The sequence below is a fragment of the Stegodyphus dumicola genome, chromosome X2 (assembly GCF_044657685.1).
Source record: "Stegodyphus dumicola isolate Sdum_Otavi_A_Nest chromosome X2, ASM4465768v1".
NCBI classification, from domain to species: Eukaryota; Metazoa; Arthropoda; class Arachnida; order Araneae; family Eresidae; genus Stegodyphus; species Stegodyphus dumicola.
In genome coordinates this window covers 139,674,494-139,696,502 of record NC_140781.1, presented here as the reverse complement: position 1 = coordinate 139,696,502, position 22,009 = coordinate 139,674,494, and the positions used below count along the sequence as shown (strand labels likewise).

Here is a 22,009-nt window from a genome sequence, read left to right as displayed (position 1 = left end):
TTCTGATTTTTACTTCCATATACAAAGTAAAGAAAGTATTGTATCGCAAAAAAATATGGTATTCAGATTTCAACGGAAATATCCATTTTGGCTAGCTCTGTCTTGATGTCCTTATGTCGCGTAACTCAAAAATGGTTCGTTGTGAATGTTGAAGTTTTGTATTTGGGACTCTTATAATATCTAATTCTACACTTCCCTTTTTGGTTTCAATTGGCAGTGTCAAAAAGGCACATTACTTGAAAGGTTTTTAAACCCAGTAAAAACATTTATAAATTTAAATTAAAAACTTAATAACCTTTGAACGTTTTGTTTTTATTTTGTTCATCATCATAATAATTTAAAAAACATACTATTAGATAAAAAAGACTTACATTTATTTAAAGTGTAATAAAGGGACTTTTACAGTGTCCTAAGTATGAATATTTGATGATAATAAAAACTAATATTTGAGTAGTTTTATAAGTGCCCACTTAAAGAATTAGAGGATCGAATCTTACTTAAATGAAATAAGTTTAAATGAAGTACAACAAAAAATGTATGTAATGTAATAGGCATGCAATGCAGTCATGTGGTCTCCACAGATTATTTTCATTATTGATCCTTAAGAATCCTTAAAAGTACCTAATTTTCATTTAAAGAAATGTGTATGAATCATGTGTTTCATTAAGTATTTTTTTGAAGCGAGAGACATGAAAAATGTGCAGTGCTCTCACCAGGACTCGAACCCTGGACCTCTTGAATACACTTCGAATATGCTTCCAGTTGTGCCATGAAGGCACGTGGAAAGGAGGGAGAAAATACCTTATAGTTTATATGAGAGTATAGTAATTAAATTTCATAAGTTTATTTCTTTATATTCTCTTTTATGTTTATCTTATGTTTTATAAAGTTTTCCTTTTTTTTGGCAGTGCAGTGTATATTTTTTTTTTTTTTTCCCTTATTTAAAATTGTATAAACACATAGTAGTGGTGACTGGGGACTGGAGGAGATTAATGATATTTAAATGCATACAAAAAGTAAAAATTGTTTCAGGATAGGCATAGATTGGCTTATGGAGTTTGGTCACAGAACAAATTAATATCACATACCACTGTATGTACCTCTGTAGACAACTTTTTTTGAATGAAAACATTTTGTGTATTTAAACTTTAACAGGACAGTACAGACACCATTAATCAGAACATAATGTTTCATAGAATAACTTTTATTTATCTGAGTAGTATTATGTATATTTCAGTACCTTTCATTGCTGTCATTGAAAATATTAAGTATATTTTATCTCAAAATAAAATAATTAATATTTTTTATGAATGATTATTTTTTAATATTAAAAAGTATTCAAAAAGTGTTATTTAATTTAATTTCGTTAAAAATATTTTATGGTGCCAGATATTTACAGATTTCTCACAATACCAGTTAACAGATTGGGCTAATTTTTAACCTAGTTTTTTTTTATTTTATTATTATTATTATTATTATTATTATTATTATTATTATTACGTTCAGTTAACATGTTCTTTCTGTTTGAGTACTGCACATCATGCTTAAATTTCTTTCAGTGTTTAAAATTTGTATTATACTCTGTTACAGTGTGTAATTACAGCGTATTAATATCATATTAAAGTGCTCTGTTACAATATGAAATAAAAATATTAACATGTTATTCCATAATGGTGTGTTTCTAATTGAAAATTACAAGGTTCTCTTCTTTTGCGTTCAGTTTACAAGGTTTGGTATGTGATTTTCTGAAAAAGCAATATCTTTAGAAGGATTCTGATCATCCAAATCTCTTAACTTTTAGTGAGACCACTTGTAGTAGTGAAAAATCAATGATGATTTAGAAAAACTCTCATGATAGTTGTAGTTATACATGAGGTTTTCTGATAGATATAGTGACGTTACTTAAAGACTTATGGAATGTAATAGGCTAATTAATGTACTAATGCATTAATTGATTTCTGTAGTGTAATTTAGATTTTTTTTTTTTTTTTTTTACTTAAAGCGGGAGTTTGGGAGAACATTAATCTTTTCAGTTATATTTTAGAAAACTAGTTGAATTACTTTGAATACTATAAGTTTCAGTCTATATTTAAATCGTAAGTTTTTTTAATGATGAAAATTGTTTCTTATAAAAGCTTTATTATAAAAGCTTGAATAGTGGTATCTTCCTTCATATTTTTTCTCCTTTATTTTGCAGACTTGTCAGTAATTTTTATCATTTGTTTTCATTTACCTAATCCACAAGGCTTAAATAGTAGTTAAAATATTTTGAGAAGTTTGTAAAGTCTAAAGCACAAAGTAAAGGGTTTACATTGGGCATAAAATAATAGGGATTTAACAATAATAGAGTTTTTAATTGAACTTCTTAAAATAATGGAATATTTATTCACTTGTCTTTGATTAATCTAGTAAATTTCAAACAATTCTGGAATCCTAATTAATATTGCAGTGTGTTTTGTCTGCATAGAGATGGATTATGTATAATAGGCAAGGCAATCATGACTTTAAGTGTAATGTGTATAAAAGTTCTGTTTTATTATCCCTGTAGAATCTGAATTTGTTATCTTGGCTTCATAGAACACTCTTGGATAAAGCTGATATTCCAACTCTTTCCAGTTATATAGATGTGCTACAAACATTAAGGACAAAAGTAGGTTGTCTTTATATTTAATAACTACAGTTTCTGCTTGCTTTATTATGCTTTAATGTAAAAAAAAATAATAATAATTACAAGCTTTCCAATTATATTTCAATAGGTGCCTAGTTTAGTTGATAAACTCCTCCAGTTAAATTCTGGTTTACCTGCAAGTGATGCCATTTCTCAGATGATAAAGAAAAAGTGGGATCCTGTGATGCCTATTCTTAATCAACATAAACCAGTAAATCATTATTTATATTATTTTGTAATGAATAAAAAATTTTATCTAAAATTATAGTGCTACAGATCTTAGAACAGATTATAGGTCACTTTTTTGTGTTTTGCTTATATTTTTCATTTTTTAATTTTTGTATTGTGTTTCGAATTATTTGAAAATAAGTATGTAACCAGAAGATAATCAGATCTTAAGAAGTATTTAATCAAAATTTATTGACTAAAAAATATCCACCAGTTATTTGCCATTGATTTAATAGGAGTTTGTTCATTGTACAAAATATAAAGGAACCACATGAGTGCATTTAACCCTTTCCGAATGGGCGTCGCATATATGCATTCTCAGTGAATGTCTCTGACAGCCGAGCATCCCACTCATGCATCACTTGGAAATGCGCTTAAGGTGTAGGTGATGCATATGTTAATTAAGCGGAACAATTTGTTAAGCGGTTAACATTTTAAGCTTAACAATTTGTTAAAGACCACTAAGTGGCGTCCCGTGTCCATTACTTTTGAGCTGATCATAGTTTTAGGATCCTGACCTTCAGTTTGATAACATTCTGCCTAACTTTGGTCTTTGGTGTCAGCTGTTGAGAGAGAGAGAGGGGAAAACATAATGTAAACAGAGATCGACTGTTTAATTTCCCACATGATATAAACATTTGCATTTCTTACATTCCTTTGAATCCATTTTTTATTCTTTTTTTACTAATATGTGTAACTTCTGTTACACTTTGTCTTGCTTTTATGGCTTATATTTCACATACATCGATTTTATTTCGGAAAGCCTTGACTTAATTTTTTTTCTATGGCGAGTGTTATTTATCAGAGAAAGGATATACTTCCATGATAAATGCACCAATTAATGACATGGATGAGAGTGATGATTCCTTTTTTAAGAGTTAGAGAGTGATATTTCTAATGATGCTGATACGAATATTTTGTCAGATACTGAACTCATTGAGTGCATACCTTCCACTTGTTTGTGAAAGATTTGTTACTTCTTCTTGTATATTTAAATTAATTTTAAAGTTTATTAACGTGTTTTGTCAATTAAAACTTCGGAAAATTTGAATAGCGCTTCCGAGAATTATATCTTAAAGTAAGCAATTTTTTATATACATTTTCATGTAAAGTAAAGAAGAAAGATTATTAAATGCTAATTTTAACTTATATGATAGCTTAAGCAGTAATCTAAAATAGTAGAAAAAATAATGAGGTTAGGACTTATTTTTTCGATTTTCCCCCTAGTGTTAGTCTAAGCAATGTAAAACCCCCATCCTCTTGGACGATTCCTTTTGACTCCCATCTGTCCCGAGGGAACATCTTGAACAAAGGCATACCATCTTGAAAGGGTTAAGTTAGAGCCCAGCATATGAAAAGTTGTTGATAAACAAACTCTTTACACCTGTTAACCCCATAAACTCAGTTTAAAAAGGTAGCAGGATGTACACCCGGATGTCTAAAAGTAAGCATGCAACTAAAATAAATAAAATTTTGGAGATGAGGGTATTAGTTTATTATAAAATGATGTGTGCTGTCATGCTCACAGGAATTGTTAAATGACTTCAGTAATAAAGTAAATATATTTCTTCAATCAAAATGTTCTATAAATATAGTGTATTTTGATCAAAAGGGTTAGTTTTGCATATTACTGTTAAATTTGCAGCGCTAAATTCTCTGAAAATCAAAATTTTGTTTCTTTACATTTAGAAATGAGTGCAGATTGCAGGCAGTCTTGGATTAAGAAGTCATGAATTATCAGAATTCTATTGTATTTAATTTTGCAGTTATAGAATTTATTAATTTATGTAATTATATTTTTATTTTTATATAAATACTATATTTACCTGAATATACAATGCTACCCTTGGCCAATTTTTTTAATCTAAAATTTGCGGCCATCTCAGACTTGCATATTAACAAGAAATACGAAAATTGACGGTGTTTCCAAATTGTATATAATACATGGAATAATCACTCGAACAGGACTGCTACGTTCACAAATTTCTTCACGTAGAATACAAAAGAATCTTTTCCAGAATCCACTCATAGGATCCAGAGAAAGTTTTATTGCATCCTGTTTAACAAGTGACCGAAGACAAAGTCACATAGATCAGGGAAGTCTAGTTTTCTTAAAGGCAGACATTCATAGTGCATTCTGCACACCTTAGTTACAGATGACGTGCTTATAACTGTGTGTGCCAAATAGTATTTAAATTGAAAGTGCATGTTAACGAATGTATATTGAAATATGTCAAATGTTTTTATAGATCATTACCTCAGAAATTTTCAAAAGTATATTTCAAAGTATATGTCATAACAATTAAACCTGGTATCGATATATTCAGCTCATAAGATCATATGTTTTTTAAGAGAAGTCTAAAAGTAATTTTTTGCAAAACAAACATGGAGTTTTGACTCATAATAAGGAAACTAACAGCAGCATTAATAGCTTAAATGCTTTCATTATTTATGTATAATTTATTCTGCATTTTATTTAGAACGGAAGTGAAGTATGAACACAGTAAGCATTAACAGATATGCTATGATGACATGTTACTGCACATGGAAAAATTGTAAATTCTTAATAGTTAAGATGTATAGCATTTTTGACAAATAAAGTTTCAGAATTAAATTCAAGCAAATGTTTGAAATCTACTTAATTAGTTATGGTAGCATAACTGATAACATGATTAGTGCATATAGATAAGTGTTGTTTATCTGATTATGAATGATACTATAAAATATCACAAAGGAATAGGAATTATAAAATTTTGTCAAAATAATAACGAATTTTTGATGTTAATACTTAGAAATTATTATTTTTATTAATTTATTAATTTTAGAAAAAATTGCCTGGCAATCCTGTTATTCTATTGTGCCCAAGTTAGCCTCCCATCCAACAGCATATTAGTGCACATCTTCCTCCCAGGCTGAAATTGTGGCACAATAAGTTAAGTTCTTTGTGCAAGGTTATGAAAGTTCCACTTCATTCATTTGATAAGGAAAACATGACCATTGAAGATTGTATTGATGAGATTGTAATTTCTGTGAGAAACAAAGTTGCTGAGGTAGGTAAACATGGTTTGGATTTTTGGTTTACTATTTTTTTAAATGACAGTTGTAATTTCTTAATGTTTGTTATTAAATTGCCTCTTAAAATAAGTAATAAAATTATAGATTTCCTGATTATAAGCAATTATGCAAGTCGGTATTATCTTCAGATGCTGTATTTTATAAATTATACACTTTATGCCATCTTAATATTTACCATTGCAATTTATCAAGTTGTTAAGCATTTTAGATGTACTTTTTTAACTGAAAGTTTGGCAGTAATAATATTTCTATGAATTTAATTAACGAACTGAAAACAATTTACATGTTGTCATAGCTATTTGATATGCTTTTGTTTGAGAAGTTAAATAGTGCACTTTTTCTGTTCTCATATGTTTGAGACACTTTCTAATTGTAAATCTAGGCGGTATTGTTTTCGAGTTTTTATTTTAATTAATATGCATGAATTGTATAAATACAAAATTGTCTTTGATACCTTAACTCTGTGAGGGGCACATCATTTTGGATGTGATCACCCTAAACTGTGTTTTACCGTGGCCTTCGAGAAACAAGGCCCTACAGCTCAGTGACGTTGAGCGTGTGACGTCATTCCAGAGAGTGCATCCCTTCTTGGGGTGAAGAGTGCACCCCTTCGTGGGGTGAGGGCAACGCTGGGTCAAAGGTTTTCAGTCGCCATTGCTTCGAAAGAAGAGGTTGAACTGAAATTCTTGACCTAAAATCTTGAGATATTAACTGCATTCCGGATTTTCCTGCAGCTGGATATATTAAATTTGAGGTTTTTGGCAATTTGTGAGTGGTTCCAGAAACAATATAATGCCTTACATGTGCTCAGTGCCGCGATGTAACGGCAATTACAAATCTGAACCTAAAGTGCACATTTTCGCTTTTCCTAATGATGCCGATCTGAAAAGTGGATCCGTGCAATAAAGCGAAAGGACTTCATTCCAACTAAAAATAGCAGGGTGAGCTTTTATTCTTATGATTTCATTGATATTCAAAGAAAAATTAAGTAAATTAAATATTTAATATGTTTAATATGTCTGTTTTTAAACCCAAAATCATTTCCAATGAAAAACTAGTGTTAAATATAATAGTAAACAATAACTAGTGTAAAATATAAAAGTATACAATAAATCATTGCCAATGTAAATAAAGCAGTATATTAAGCTTTTGTTTCCTGCAATTTGTCTTAAAGTGAATTCTATAATTTTTTTAATAAATGCATGTTGCTTCATAAATTGCATGTGAATATTTTAATGAGTAATTAAGTTCATAATACTATAGTATTATTTAATGTATAATAAATTTTACTTCATATACTGCAGATTAAATATTCAGTAGAAAATTCAGTGCTTAATATAAAGCAATAATCGGGAAAATATAACAAAATCTGGAACTTAAAATAGCATTTGTAATATTTAATTTATCTCGACTTTTATTTTAAAACCACTTGTCATTGTAAGTTTTAGAGATATGAAAGTAATAATGTTTTTAATTTAAAAGTTCAAATTCGTGTGCTTATAATATTTTAAGGGAACACATTACCCTTTCAACTCTTTTTTTTGTCACATGTTCAAGTTTATTCTGAAAATTGTAATTAACATTATATCTAAAAAAAATTATAAAAAAATATCGTTAAACCAGTTGTTTATATAACATAGAACTATTTTTTAAAAAATTTCATTTTTATAAATTTGTTATTACGTTTTTTATATTAATATTTTTGCTTTAAATAGCGGTTTTTTTTTTTTTTTTTTTTTTTTTTTTTTGTGTGTGTGTGTGTGTGTGTGTTTGTGTATTCCTTGAAAATGTAAACAAAACTGTGCTTGGAATACTGTATGCTTCTGTTACAAGATTTAATGAAACATTTTGTTGTCATGATTAGGAAAAAATAGAAAAAAAGGAAATCTTATTAATTTAAATAATTTTTCAAAAATAACTATTGAAGGTGCAGTTTTGAGATTTTCCATATGTATTTTAAAAAGTTGCAGTTTAGCCTATAAAAAAATTCGATAGTTTGACGATATTGTTTAGTACTGTGTCCCCTTAAAGAGCTGTTTGAATGAAATGATATTAGAATTCACTGTATAATGATGTGTTTAAAAATAATTCTTCTTAAATGTGTTTCAATTGTTTCATTTTCGGGATATGTAGGTATGCGAGCTCCATTTTCAGCCAGCTGACATCATACGTGAGGCAAGGGCTTTCGATGAAAAAACTGGGAAAGATACTATATCAGTATGCTTGAAGGTTCCGAGATTAGTAAAAGGTGGAGTGCCATCATCGATTATGATTAATTGCCCATCATATTTGACTACTTCGAAAGCAATCCGTAAAGATCCTGTGACAAAAAAGATAGAGCTAGAGAATAAAAATCTTGCTACCGCTATTCAAAGAAGCATGAAGGAAAAGCAAAAGTATGATGAAGACAGAGAACTGCTAAGTTTGAACGATTTATGCAATAAGAAAAATATGCTACAGCTTTTGGATTTCTGGAAATTTTTGAAAATTGAAGATTATGTCTTGATTTTTAATATTCAAGATGAACCTGTACCTCAAATACAATATTCCATAAAGATTAATCATGAAATGTTGGTACAAGCATTTTCTAATAATGCTTCTTTGAAAAATATTGGTAAATTAAAATTTCCCATGAAAATTACTAACATAAATATGCTAAATGAAGTCTTAAATTAAACATGCTAGCAGTAATGAAGATGAAGTCATAAGATTAAAACTCCTTGCTGCATTAAATACACTCTCTGATATTAACTGCATTGATAATGAAAAAGAAAATATTATTAAATTTATAATTGAACAAATCTCAATTCTTCTCCAAACTTCGAAAAGGTATAATCCAGATATACTAATTTTTGCCTCTATATGTTTCTATATATCACCTCAGTTGTACAAATTTTTGAGACAAAGTGGATACATTTTACTTCCACATCCAAATACCATTCGTAATATTAATTTAAAGCACAATGTTGATCCTAAACAAGAACAAATGGATTATAATTTCTTATTGTACACAAAACAGAAATTCGGATTTTTAAATGAAAGTGATAAAAAGGTAGTTTTACTAATAGATGAAATTCATGTAAAATCTTATTTTGATTATAAAGGGCGTAATTTAACGGGAATGGCTCATATACCTGAAGTCTTAAAGCATGATATTTAATTAAATGCTAAGATAGTATCACTTATTTAATAATTTCCTGTTTACTTTACATCGGAATAACATAAAATTAGCTTTTACTAATAAATAAGCGCGCAGTGGAATCGCTCGCTTTCAGTGGAGAAGAAACGTTTCTTCGCACTCCATACGGTGACGTCACGATAAAGCTGGACGGCCTTGTTTCTCGAAGGCCACGGTTTTACCAGCCTTTGCTAGCTAGATTTGTGTTCTTTTACTTATTTTTATTCTTGTACTTTACTTACTTATCTTTATTCTTATACTTTTTGTTTTCACAGGCTTTAAAATGTTTAAATTTTTATGAAATAAACATTTTGTGATATCTTAATTCCTTCTTTATTTCTGTTGATTTTCATGCTTTTTACTACTTTGATTGTAAAGATAAACATAATAAATATTTTGATAAGCTAAATTTCTAATGGAACTGCAGTCATTTAGTGATATTAATAATTTTTATTGCATAAATTCTTACAATCCTGTGTTTTCGTTTGCAGATGAAAAATCAGTATCCAGATCGACCTATTATATTATTGGGTTGGACTGTTGGTGCATTAATTGCATGTCATGTATGTAATCTAAACTATTTGTATCAAATCTCTTCATTTAAATTTTTTCCTTATTTTATGTTTATATGTCATACAATAGCGGAGTGTGGTTGGGAAGCTATGCAGTATTTATTCTTTTTCTGTATGTGTTTGATTATTTTTTACAGAAATTGAATTTTTTTAAATTGACTTGCAACCAGCTTTGCTATACAAAATGTAATTAATATATTTATTCAATAGATGCATACATGTAGAGGTAATATGATAAAGTTTGGAATGCAGTCCTCTGAAATGTTTAACATATGCTCATTTGTTATACAGCATGTATCGAGTCTGTAATGAAATACTTGCCAAACCTTGTGTAGCATGTCGGTAGCAATGCTGGCAGCAGTAACTATGATACAGGCTTTAACATCAGTCATGGTCATCGTGACCTGGAGGAACACACACAGGATCCTTAATGAACCCCCAAGACAAAATTTGATAAAAAAATTTTTTCTGGTATTTACAGAAGATATTGAGATAAACAATTCCTGTCATGGTGGTTTCAGCAAAAAAGAATGGTCCATAGATCTTTTTCCAGGATATAAAAAATATATTAACCTTCAGGAAATCATGTTCATGTTGCATTGTGACATGTGGATGTTCAGTAGCCCATATTCTTATACTATGCTTGAGTATCAAGTAATCACTAATCTGGAAATGGGAAACATTGATTAATCACTGAACACTAACTTTTCAGAAAATTTATCATCCTCTATTGATGTCAGAAAGTGTATCACAGAAAGATAATTGAAGTGCATGTTCTTTAGTTTCACTTGTTGCCCTAACTGCAGATCATACGGTTTCATTTACAAATGCTTCTTAAGAACTCTGTGCACAGTTTTCTGCAATACTACATCCAGCTATGTAGGTTTTAAGACTTCTAATACAGCTGTCTGGAATATGCTAAACTGTGTCTTCTCCCACTGAAGGATGACCCGTTGCTTTTCCTTTGCATATGCAATCTTCCTCTTGAAATTGTGAATACTAGCAATAAATCATGACATTATCCAGCACTATTTATCCGTATTTCATTTAGAAATGGTGCTAAGCAGTGATTATGGAGTAGACTTACTTACTTGATACTCAAGTGCTTTCTGCTGTTGCATTATCATGTTGTGAAGGCATAACTGAAGAATGAACTTCTTTGTCTTCACATAAACTCATTATCCCAGATGGTTATAGCAATTGCACTTATGGCAGCATCTATTGCCAAAATATGAAATTAATTACTACCTTTCCTAACTTGTGTATGTAACCTTTTACAGTAATCTCTTGAATATATATATTAATTACATTTTGCATAGTAAAACTTTGAAATCCCAGCATTCATTTTGACAGTTAGTCTATTTTAAACCCTGACTTGGTAAATGGTGAAAGCACATGTTGCTTCTCAGCAACCATGCCAAATAAAGGGTTAATTGTAAAGTTTCAGTGAGATGCTTTAAAAATATGTATGTAATATTTTAATGCATAGTAAGAATCGGGTAATTTAACTTCTGGCTGTAGACATGGCTGGGTGGAAAAGGAAGGAATAAAACGTTGACAAAACTGAATTGAAGAATCACCATCTTCATTTTTACATGTGTCAAATCTACTCTTTGGCAGACAAATTATTTTTCAATCATTGTTGAAGATACTAAATTTTTATGTAGACCAATTTTAAAGGTGCAGCGTAAGGAGGAATGCATAAGCAGTGTGGAGATGTTTGCATGTCAAAAGTTGGAAAAAAAGGAATTTAGTTCCTCACAAAGCAATATTTGTACTGCATAGGTGCATATGTGAATCTAAGCAGTGATTGGTTAATTTTAGTTTTAGTTACCTTTTTCAAGCAGTGTTTTGGAAAGATCTCAAATTTGGGAGAGGGGGCAGAACACCAAATTTAGAATAGTTAATTTTGAGGTTGTCAATTATTTCTTAATATAGTGATAGTATTTTATTATATCTTACATGTTCACTGAATCGTGCCCAAACAAGTGTTATAAGTTTTAAATGTTTAAAGTCAAAATACATTCTTAGAAATTTAATCCAGCATATGCGGTGATTAAGTACAGTTAAAAGTCTTTAATCCGGACTCGTCGGAACTTAGACGATTCCGGATTATAGATCATCAGTTTAAATCTGGTAAGATGGCACGCAGAAATTATAAAATTAAAAATATGAAACCTTAATTTATGAAATAAAGAGCAATTATGATCTAAAAGGTATCAAAATTTACAAAAAAAAGCTTAATATTTCTTTGTTTACTTTATTAAACATTTCTTTGAACGCGCGCACGCATAAAGCATACATTACGCATAGTCAAAATTAGAAAATTGCAACCAGAAGACTATTTGATGTGTATTTGTGATATTTATAATGATTAGGAAATTGATTTAAATTATATCGGAGTACATCAAGATGAAACACTACATTTAGTGAGGAATTATAAGCTGAATAAAATAAAAACATCTGCTCTGAAGATGAGGATAGTGCTGAGAGATCATCTTCCAGTTCATTGCACACCGTGACGTCCCCCCCCCGGCAGAGCAGCGCGAAATTGATAAACAGATTTCCGAATGGTTAGAGAAACAAATCACCTCTCTGTCACTTTCTTCATGTCTTTATCCATTTTTTTGCAGCAATTCCGCTTTTTGTTTAATGGTCATCGAAACATGCTTTAGCTTTGTAGATCCTTTGGCAGCTCCAGAATTGGAAACTCTTTTTGACATAATCGAAAGTTCAAGCTTACTTTTTATAAAATTGCTCTAACTGTCTGCAAAAAATAATAAGCCGGATCCAATTCGAAGATTAAGGAACAACACAATCTGCAACATTAACTGAATTAGATAATTTTAGCTTAGCTTATACCGTCCATTATACATTAAACGTGCATGTGTAAACGTATTATGCACATGCGTAAATGCATATGCGTAAACACATATGCGCATGTGTAAATGCATTATGCGTTTACGCATGTGCAGAAAGTTTGTAGCTTTAAAGTCCGGATTATGGATGTCCAGATTAAAGACTTTTGACTGTACAACATTATTCAGCAGCAATATGAAAATGTGAAAAAAATTGAATCATAAATTTTCTGTGAGTGCTTAAAAATTAAATCTAGTGCCAGCCATTCAAAATTGATCCAGCATTTGTGTATAATAATATGACGAGTGTTTTCAGAGTGCCAATGTTTCAAATCATTCCAGTGCTTTGAAGATCATCGAACTGCATATCTTGATCCGGCTCTTATGTGAATAAATTAGGATCTTCTTTCGCCAGTTATAGGATTAAAATTACACTTGATGTAGGTGCTAGAGAATTATTTTCACTTCTGCTTTTGCATAATTGAATCCACATTGGGAGCTGATATTTTTCTTCATTAATCAGATATTAAAAATGGGTCTGGGTCATAATCCCGACTGTCCAAAACCCCAACAGAGCCAAAATCCCGACAACCCAAAGTCCCGACACGGTCGAAATCCCGACAGGGTCAAAATCCTGACAAGCCATAATCCCGACAGGGTCAGAATCCCGAGAGGGTCGAAATCCCGACTGTCCAAAATCCCGACAAGTTAATATCTAAATACAAACACTCAATTTAGCTTAATAAAATACAATTTTTAACGAACTATTACATATTACTAATTAAAAGTTTAAATCAAAAAATCATAAAAATTATGTCATTACTTAAAATAATTTTTAACAAATTGAAATGACCGTTAAAATTTGAAATGAAGATTTATAAAATTCTTTTTATTAAAAAAAAGAAAACATCACTTACACATGCAAACGACATATTTACAGTGACACATTGTGAGCGATAGCACGAAGATATTCCATCACAGGTCGATTATCACGATCGTCCACAACAGTCATAATTCTCCTTTCTCTGTCATCATCTACCTTCCTACGTTTTGGTTGTTGTTCTCCGCGAAGAATGCATTCGACTTGGTATTCCACATGCTCCTGTTCTTTTTGAAATCCTTCTATGATGTTATAAACGCCAACATGGGCCGTCCAATTAAGGTCTCCCATCTTCTGTGCCAATCCTCGACAGCATTTTGAGTGCGTGGAGCATTTATAGCTGCCTTTTCTAGATCACTAATGATTCCAGATGGCCTCAGTTCAATATTGATTTCTTCAGCGAAATCAATTAAATCTTGGAATAATCTTTTGTAATTTTCTTCAGATTTGCTAGTCATCAAAGCATATACTAGTTGCAGCTGTGGAAGTTTGTTAAGGGGTCATTAGGCCTTATTGGGATTTTGCCCGTGTCGGTATTTTGACCCTGTCGGGATATTGGACAATCGGGATTTCGACCCTGTCGGGATTTTGGCTTGTCGGGATTTTGACCCTGACGGGATTTTGGCTTGTCGGGATTCTGGCTTGTCAGGATTTCGGCTGTCGGGATTATGTCCGGATACCATTAAAAATGTACCACTGCGATATGAAAAAAATATAATTTAATCCTATTAGAAATTTGAATAATAATATCTTAGTAAGTGAAGAATTGTTAGATTTTTAATTATTTTTAGGGAAGGCTATTAAGATAAATAATTTTTTTTTTGAATTTGTGTTGAAAATTTTGAATAAGAATTTTAAATTATTCTAAAAATGAAGTGGATGTAAAAAATAAGGAATTACTGTGGATAAATAATATGAAATTATGGTAAATGCGTGTAATATTTGAATGTATAGTAGGAATCTGGTACTTTAACTTATGGTTATAGACATGGCTGGTTATAGGGTTATAGGGCTAATTATAGGGATGCTGTTCCTCAAAATTGGGAGGAAGTAGATGCCCAACCTCCTTGATGCTCTGGCAACCATTCTTCCATGAGATACATGGACAAGACAACAGCAAGAACATCATAATGCAAGAACTGATTGCATTAGAGAATAATATTCAACCTCAGTCTTATTCAAAACACATCTGTATGCTAAGTTTTGGAATTTAAAATCATCCAACTGAAAACTGCTCAAATAGACATTACCAAATAACATTATTTGATATTATGGGCTTTTCCCTCTTCTTATTAGAAGCAGCCTTTAATCAAATCAATAATTTACACAAGAAAACAAGAAATAGGTTGAATTGACCAGCAATTGATCAGCATAATCAAGATCCCATTGATTGCAAAGAAACTTATTAATAAAGTTTATAATTATTTTTTGTTATCATAAAACTGTGCACTATGAAGTCTAATTCGAAACACACGGGTATGCCAGTTTTGGGAATAAAAGTTATCCAAGATCTCAAAAAATAAAAGTTACCATCCAATCAACATTGTTAATGTTTTCTCTCTTATTACATAGCAGAAGCAGGCTTTAATCAAATCACTAATTTCTATAGAAGACAAGAAGCAAGGTGAACATTTTTGGTCAAAGTAATTTGAAAACTAAGTTAAGCAAGCAATTTTATGCCAGATACAGACTGCATCAGTACATCAAACAAATCCATGACATGAATTAAAATAGAACTTTAGTGCATACAATCTGTGATTTTCTTTCTGAAAACTTGTTTATGTTTGTAAAATTAAAAATAATTGTGATACAGAAAATAATAAAACCTATTAAATAAATCATTTCCTTCAAAACGTTTGTATTCTTAGCTTAGTTATTATCTTTTATTTATTTATGTACTATTATTTGTAGTAGTTTTTGTTGCATGCTGTATAAAAATGTAAGGGATTAGATGAAAAAACATTCTTTTAAAAGGAGTCAATGTAAGAAAAATGATAGAAATTTCTGATTTAGAAGTTCCTTTTCAAATCATAAAGGATTTTTAATTTCAGAAGATTATGAACAATGTACTGCTGTTATGAATTTCATTTGCAAAATATACAGTTTTTTCTAGAATTTATTTAAATGGCCTTGCTTTTTGAATGGTTTAGATGTATGTATAATTTTTATTTACTTCTTAGTAATGAGTAAGATAATTTGAATTTTTATAGCATTTTTAATTATTTCGTTGTATTTTGTAGCAAATGTTTGCAAAGACTTAAATTGCTGCTTCTTAATTTGGTTAATTAGTGTGTTGTGTTTGATTAAGGAGATTATGCCTTTTAGGCCTGTAAAATAAAATTTAAAAATAAAATAAATAAAAAAATTAAAAGTTGAATTTCAGTGAAAACTGTATAAATGGAAGGTCCTTCATCTAAAATGTGCATATTTGGCAATTAAAATTGATTAAGAATGTATTATAGGGCAAAACTGTATTTTTAAATTCTGATAAGGTATAGAATGTGGAATTTGGTAAGTATGAAGTTAAATTTGGAAAGATATAGAAATTTTATAATTGTCCTAAATTTTATGAAGAGATTATATAAAATTATTGGAATGATTCTTGAACATGAATTAATTTTTGCAAGGAGATAAAATCCATGATAAATGTTCATATGTGGTATTATGGCTATAGAAAGCTAAACTTTTGATAGAAATGATTTGTTTTCCTGATATCATTTTTGCTTTCTTTTATATGCATTTTCATTTTGAATGTAAATAAGTTTAGATTATTTATGAAATCTTTTCATTTCTCAGGTTGCACTTCATGAATCTGTGTCTTCTGTTATTTGTTTAGGATTTCCATTAACTGGAGTGAATGGATCTCGAGGGGTATAATTTGCATCTTAACTTAAACTAAAAATTGCTTAAGAATGTCAAGCTTACTGTCATTTGCATGAAATTTTGTTTGCACTGAATATACTTTGCGTTTTATAAAACAATTTAAAAGGCATAATTTACTAATTTATATTTTTGCTTTTAGTGAAAACTTTGTCTACTGTGTATGATTGTAAGCGATATTGTAATATCATTTGCTCGTGTAATGTATTATGTTAGAATTTTGATAAATTGATCACCTCAATACCATTGGTTGCACAGATTAAGGAATTTTGCTGTTTATATGTTTGCAGTTTACATGTGTTATTTACGAGTTTCCTATTTAAATTTTTTGCATTAAATTTAAGATGTATGCACATTAATAACTAAACAAAAAAAGTCATAACTTGATCAAGCATGATTGAATTTAAAACTACTATATTTTTTAAGTGCAGTTGTATTCAAAGAAAATAACATTCTAAGGGAAAACACAATGAAAAAAAGAGAAAGGGATAAATTATAGGGAAACATTCGAGAAAGTAAAAGACTTTGTTATAAAAATGCATAAAATAATTTGTATAAAACCAGCAAAATTACTTTAAAAGTAATTTTGATGCTCTTAAATGAAAGCAAAGTACCCTTTTACAAAAGCATCTATAGTAAGGTTTTTTTTCTAAATTAATTCCTTTTGCCAATTCCAACTTTACATTTTACCCATATGAAATTAGATTGATAACAATATTAGTAGTTAATAAGAAGTGCCAGAATAGAAATTTTTGATTAATTAATGTTCTTTAGCCCATTTTTATGTATCATATTTTCCATTTTGTTTTCTGGACTTTCTTCTTTGTTACTAATATAAGATTTGTTAATAAAGATTGACGATGGTAGTGGTGAATTTTCAAATGAGGAAAAATCTTGTTTAGAATATTTAGTTCATTATAATTGATTAGGAATTCCTGGTTTTACTAGATTTTAGGCGACATTCTCATTTCTACAGCCCCTGGTTTTTAAATGCCAGCAAAAACTACCAGTGACAATTCTAATGTAAGATACTTAAATTTGGAAAAATGTGTTATTTGTTTAGTCACTGCAAAAATTATCTTTTGACCGCTTATACAAAAGATGAGAGCAGATTGGTTTTGAATTAATTTTAAGATGCATATTGTAATTCTGTAGGATGATTACGGCTGTGAGCAAAGTAGGTTTTTTGGGGGGGGTGATATTTCAATGAAACTTGTATTCACTATTATGTACATATATAATTGTTACGTTTAAAGCTGGACTGATGCTTACACTGACAATATTGCTTTAGTACATTTGTCATGAGAAAACTTAAGTAGGACCTGTGTTAACATATATTTTTTTCCAATATATGTTAATTTTTAATTTATTGATGACTGAGGAAGATAAGAGCTGTTGAGTAGACAGCATTTGAATGTATTGTATTTCCTCACATATTTATTTCCCCATTTTTTATTAGTTTTAGCTTCCAAAATTTGAGGCAAAAATTATGCGAATAATTTAATTTTCAAGGACGCAGTTATAGTAAGGGCATAACAAATGAAAACTTGTCATGGATAAACTACAGGTGACTGTCATAGTATTATTTCATTGAGAGAAACCCTCATTTTAGCAAGAATAAGTAGTAATATTAATATTAAAATATCTAATAAGACATCTTTATTTCTACTTCCTTGTAACTTGAATCTCATCCATTCTTATTGTTGTGTTTATTACTCCTTAGGCCTCAGATCATCCCTAAATAATTAGCAAAGGTGAATGTGCATCTGAGTCAGTGAAATCGTAAACTGAATGTCAATTCGTGTTTGCTTCAGTATGACCTTTGCAGCTGGCTTGCAAAAGTCATACTGAAGCAAGCAAAGCCTTGCAAAGGTCATACTGAAGCAAAACCAGGGACAAACCAGGGCTTTGAACCGGAACTGAACCCAAAACCGTAAAAAATGTTTACTTTGGTCGGAATGAAAACCGGAACTGAACTGGAAAAAAGTATCGGTTTATTTCGTTTTTATATATCATCAGTTGTTTTGTTACTGTAACCAAATTATCAGTATTTTCTAAACTTTTCCGAAAATATGACTATTGACTGAAACAGTTTCAAGAGAGAGAAATGTTTGCTCTATATAATCCATCAATCAAATAAGCAGATATACAGCCCTGGGAAAATTGTGGGAATAGATGTGTTTGCTCGTTTGGCAAAAAACAATGCTAGCATGTTCTTCCACAGTAATATATATTTGGAGGTTATACTGAGAAACTACTGAATGTTTTCTTGCTCACATTCCAAATAGATAGGCAACCACAGTTATGACAAAAACTGTGGATTATGAACAAGGTGGACTGACAATTTATTCAGACTGTTGATGAGCATATAAACCAAGAATTGGAAAAAGGAAGACATGCTCACTTCAGTGTGAATCATTAACTCCATTTTGTGGATATGGAAACTGTTCATATGTTAAATATTGAAAGACTGTGGGGCTGTACTTAGCGAAGTGACATAAAAAGCATCAAAGCATGGTTCGTCATCATCTTTAATTCCATTTTTTTCCCATCTTTTGGAATTTATGTGGCAAAAGTCTGTGAGGAAAGAGAAGGATTTTTATGCAATATTAAAAGCAATCTTAGCAGTGTGGCTGCTAAGGACTGTATGTGAGACATAAATACAAATTTGGCAATAATCTTGACACCATTTTGATAGCAACCTTGAAGTACGAATTTTAATAGGATAAGTTTAATTTATCTTAATTTTTATTAAAAAGTATGCAGTTAATGAATTTTTCTTTTTGAAGGTTGCGAATTTCACAGCTTTGTGACTAGAAATTTTCAAAACTGTGTGGAATTCAGGTAAAGCTTTCATAAGTTTTCTTTCAGACCTTTACATTAATGCATTATACATATATGTATTAAGGAATGTTACAAATGTGTATGTAATAATTTCCCTCCAACAGCATAATTTTATCCCATAGTATTTAATGGTGCCCACCAGCAATATCTTAAATAAACAGCACACACATAAATAGCCATTCACAGTGTGCAACAAAAAACAAGATTCATCAGACTGAATGGCTTTCTTTAAGTAATTCAGATATCATTTTATGACTCAAGTACTCGGTGCAGGCACTTTTGAAAATGATATGGGCTCAGTTTGGATATTTAAGTTTCCTGCAGCTATATAGCCTAATTTTCTACTGGGCTTGATTTATTTTATGTTGTATTATTCTTTATCACCAGCACTGAAATAATTCACATTTTATGGTACTTATCCTTTTTGTTGACTCATAGAAAATAAAGTGATTTTCATGAGTCTCTTGCATAAATGTGCCATAACTGGTTCAAACCCTGCTGGTGATTCATAGCAGAGCATGGTTTAAAATATGAAAATGATTCTGTAATCTTTTAGAGCAATTAATTTCCTTGTGGTCTAAATAATACTTTGAAAGGAATGTAATTGCTGAAAAATTAACTTAATCATGTTTTATTTCTTAAAGGTTTTTATTTCAATAGAAATATCAAAATCCAGACTACCTCTTCTTCCTGAGTGACTATATCTGCTTTGATGTTGAACCAGCATTAAAATAAAAGAGTAACTCAATAAAGAGGCCACACATAGACGAACACTATAGTAAACTTAGAAGTCAGACAACAAAAATCAGTATTATATTTGCAATCTTTCACAGGACTAGTTTTGATGGTTTTACTGAACCATCAAATTCAGTTGCCAAAGAGCAAATGAACGAGATAAGATATACTCATAAGAATGGCTGGACAGGAGTTCAGCTAATGGTGCAATCTATTGATGTGACAAGAAAACTAAAACATAATTTACTTAAAGGCAAAGATGGATTGGAATGAGGGTCATTATCTTGAACAGAGAGCTTTTTTAATGTGAAATGCATGTAGAAAATCTAATTCACCAATGGAAGATGTTTTTTGAATAATTTTGGCTGCAGCAAAATGGAAAGTGTGATTTTCAGATAAACGATACTGGGCAACAGAGGACTTCTGTGTTTCCTAACATATTTCTCATGGTCTTTAATGCAAAATTTTAAGGCTTTCTTAATTAACACAATGTAAATTAAACCACACTGGCAAAAAATCCTGTAAACATCCCAAGGATTCATATCCGGAATGGGTCCTTAAGTATGGAACTCGGAATTTTATTAATAGGAGAATAAACGACCTGAAAGTTAAATTTGTGCAAAATACATGCAATTTTACAGCTAATTGATGGAAAGAAAGGAATGACAACAGAATTCGTATTATCTTTCTAAAACAAGAGTATGCTTTTTGGTGTGTTGAGACGAGAATTTTTTAATTGCTTGGTTAATAATGTTGGGTGAAAAACCACTATCAGTAGCTACTGCTTTTAAATAATTTAGTTCTTGATCAAGAGCCAGTTTCGAGGAGCAAACTTGAAGTGCACAGAAAACAAAGGAATAAAATTAATTAAAAAATTTTTAATGAATGATGTGCTAAAGTTTGTTGACGATATACCTTGTAAGTTTCTCTACTGTTTACCTTAAGTTACAGTTGAATGTGAAGAATCTTAAAAACTAGTAAGTGAATAATCACTTGAGTTCGTGAGACAGTAATTAAACTTAAAAAGGGTTAAAAGACCCTTTATTATTCAAATAAGATTTAACAGAACTCCATCTTGGAGTTTTACATTAAAGCCGACACTTGGGCTTGAACTTGGGAACTAAAAAGATATAGCCAAAGCTATCAAAAGTCTAACGGGGTTGGCCCCTTAACGCTAATTGACTGCGAAACTATTAAGGGCCTAGAGTACAGCCAAGCGTAATAATAGCTTAAGAGAGAATAGCCTAAAAAGGCTGACACGTGCTAGCCAGAATCTCTGGTTCTCTCTGATTAAGACAGTAGAACTTCATGGTTAAATACCGCTGTTCCTCAACTTGCATTCAAACGTAATTCTAAAACTATGTTCTGGCTGGAAGTGGTAAGTTGAAATTAAGAAGCTATAGGACAGGAAGTTTAACTCAAAACTTAACTGTTAGCTAAATAAATATAATCCTTACAACCTAATGACTCTAAGCTTTTAATATTAATCTGAATCTTATAAACTAATTTCCAAAAATTCAATACGTCATTAGAACATTTCAGTGTGGGCATTTCTAGTAATTGGTTCATGTGGGTGTTTATCCAAACTGCTTTTCTTCTGAATATTTGTTCAAGCAAATAAACAGCTTTTTCTTAATTGTCACTTGAAATAGAAACACCTTCTACAGTTTCCAAAGCAGTTCCAGCTGAATGGGCTTTTAAGTAACTGAATCGTCAAGTGATTTGTAATTATATGTCGATGTTTCAAATGAGTTTCAGAATGTAAGCCAATCACTTAACTTTCCATAAAATTTTGGAATTGTTATTTTAAGTAATTTCACATTAAGCATTTGCTGAAAATTTACATCCAAATTAAGTGATAAATGAGGAGAGTCGAATGACTTATTTTTTTTTTTTTTATTCAGGCATTGTTAATATCTGTTTGCTCTGAATCACCATATAACGATTTTTTTCTCTGTATTCTTTGATGGATTCAAGTTCTTTATCAAGATCTTTGGGATCTACTAACCTTTCTTCTTGGGTATCTACGAATTTAAAACTTTCAAATTTGTCATTTAATTGTTCTAAGTAAAGTTGATCAGCGGCAGTTAC

The 22,009-nt window shown here is 30.4% G+C and overlaps 1 pseudogene across 1 annotated transcript in view; it reads left to right on the top strand.

Annotated features, from left to right (window-relative positions):
- LOC118190005 (uncharacterized) overlaps positions 1-22,009 on the top strand; it is a 200,084-nt pseudogene that overhangs the window by 89,783 nt on the left and 88,292 nt on the right. The window contains exons 4-8 of the transcript XR_015039138.1: positions 2,549-2,650; positions 2,757-2,879; positions 5,722-5,946; positions 9,641-9,712; positions 16,256-16,330. The product of XR_015039138.1 is annotated as an uncharacterized LOC118190005 (transcript). The remainder of the gene's footprint in view (positions 1-2,548; positions 2,651-2,756; positions 2,880-5,721; positions 5,947-9,640; positions 9,713-16,255; positions 16,331-22,009) is intronic.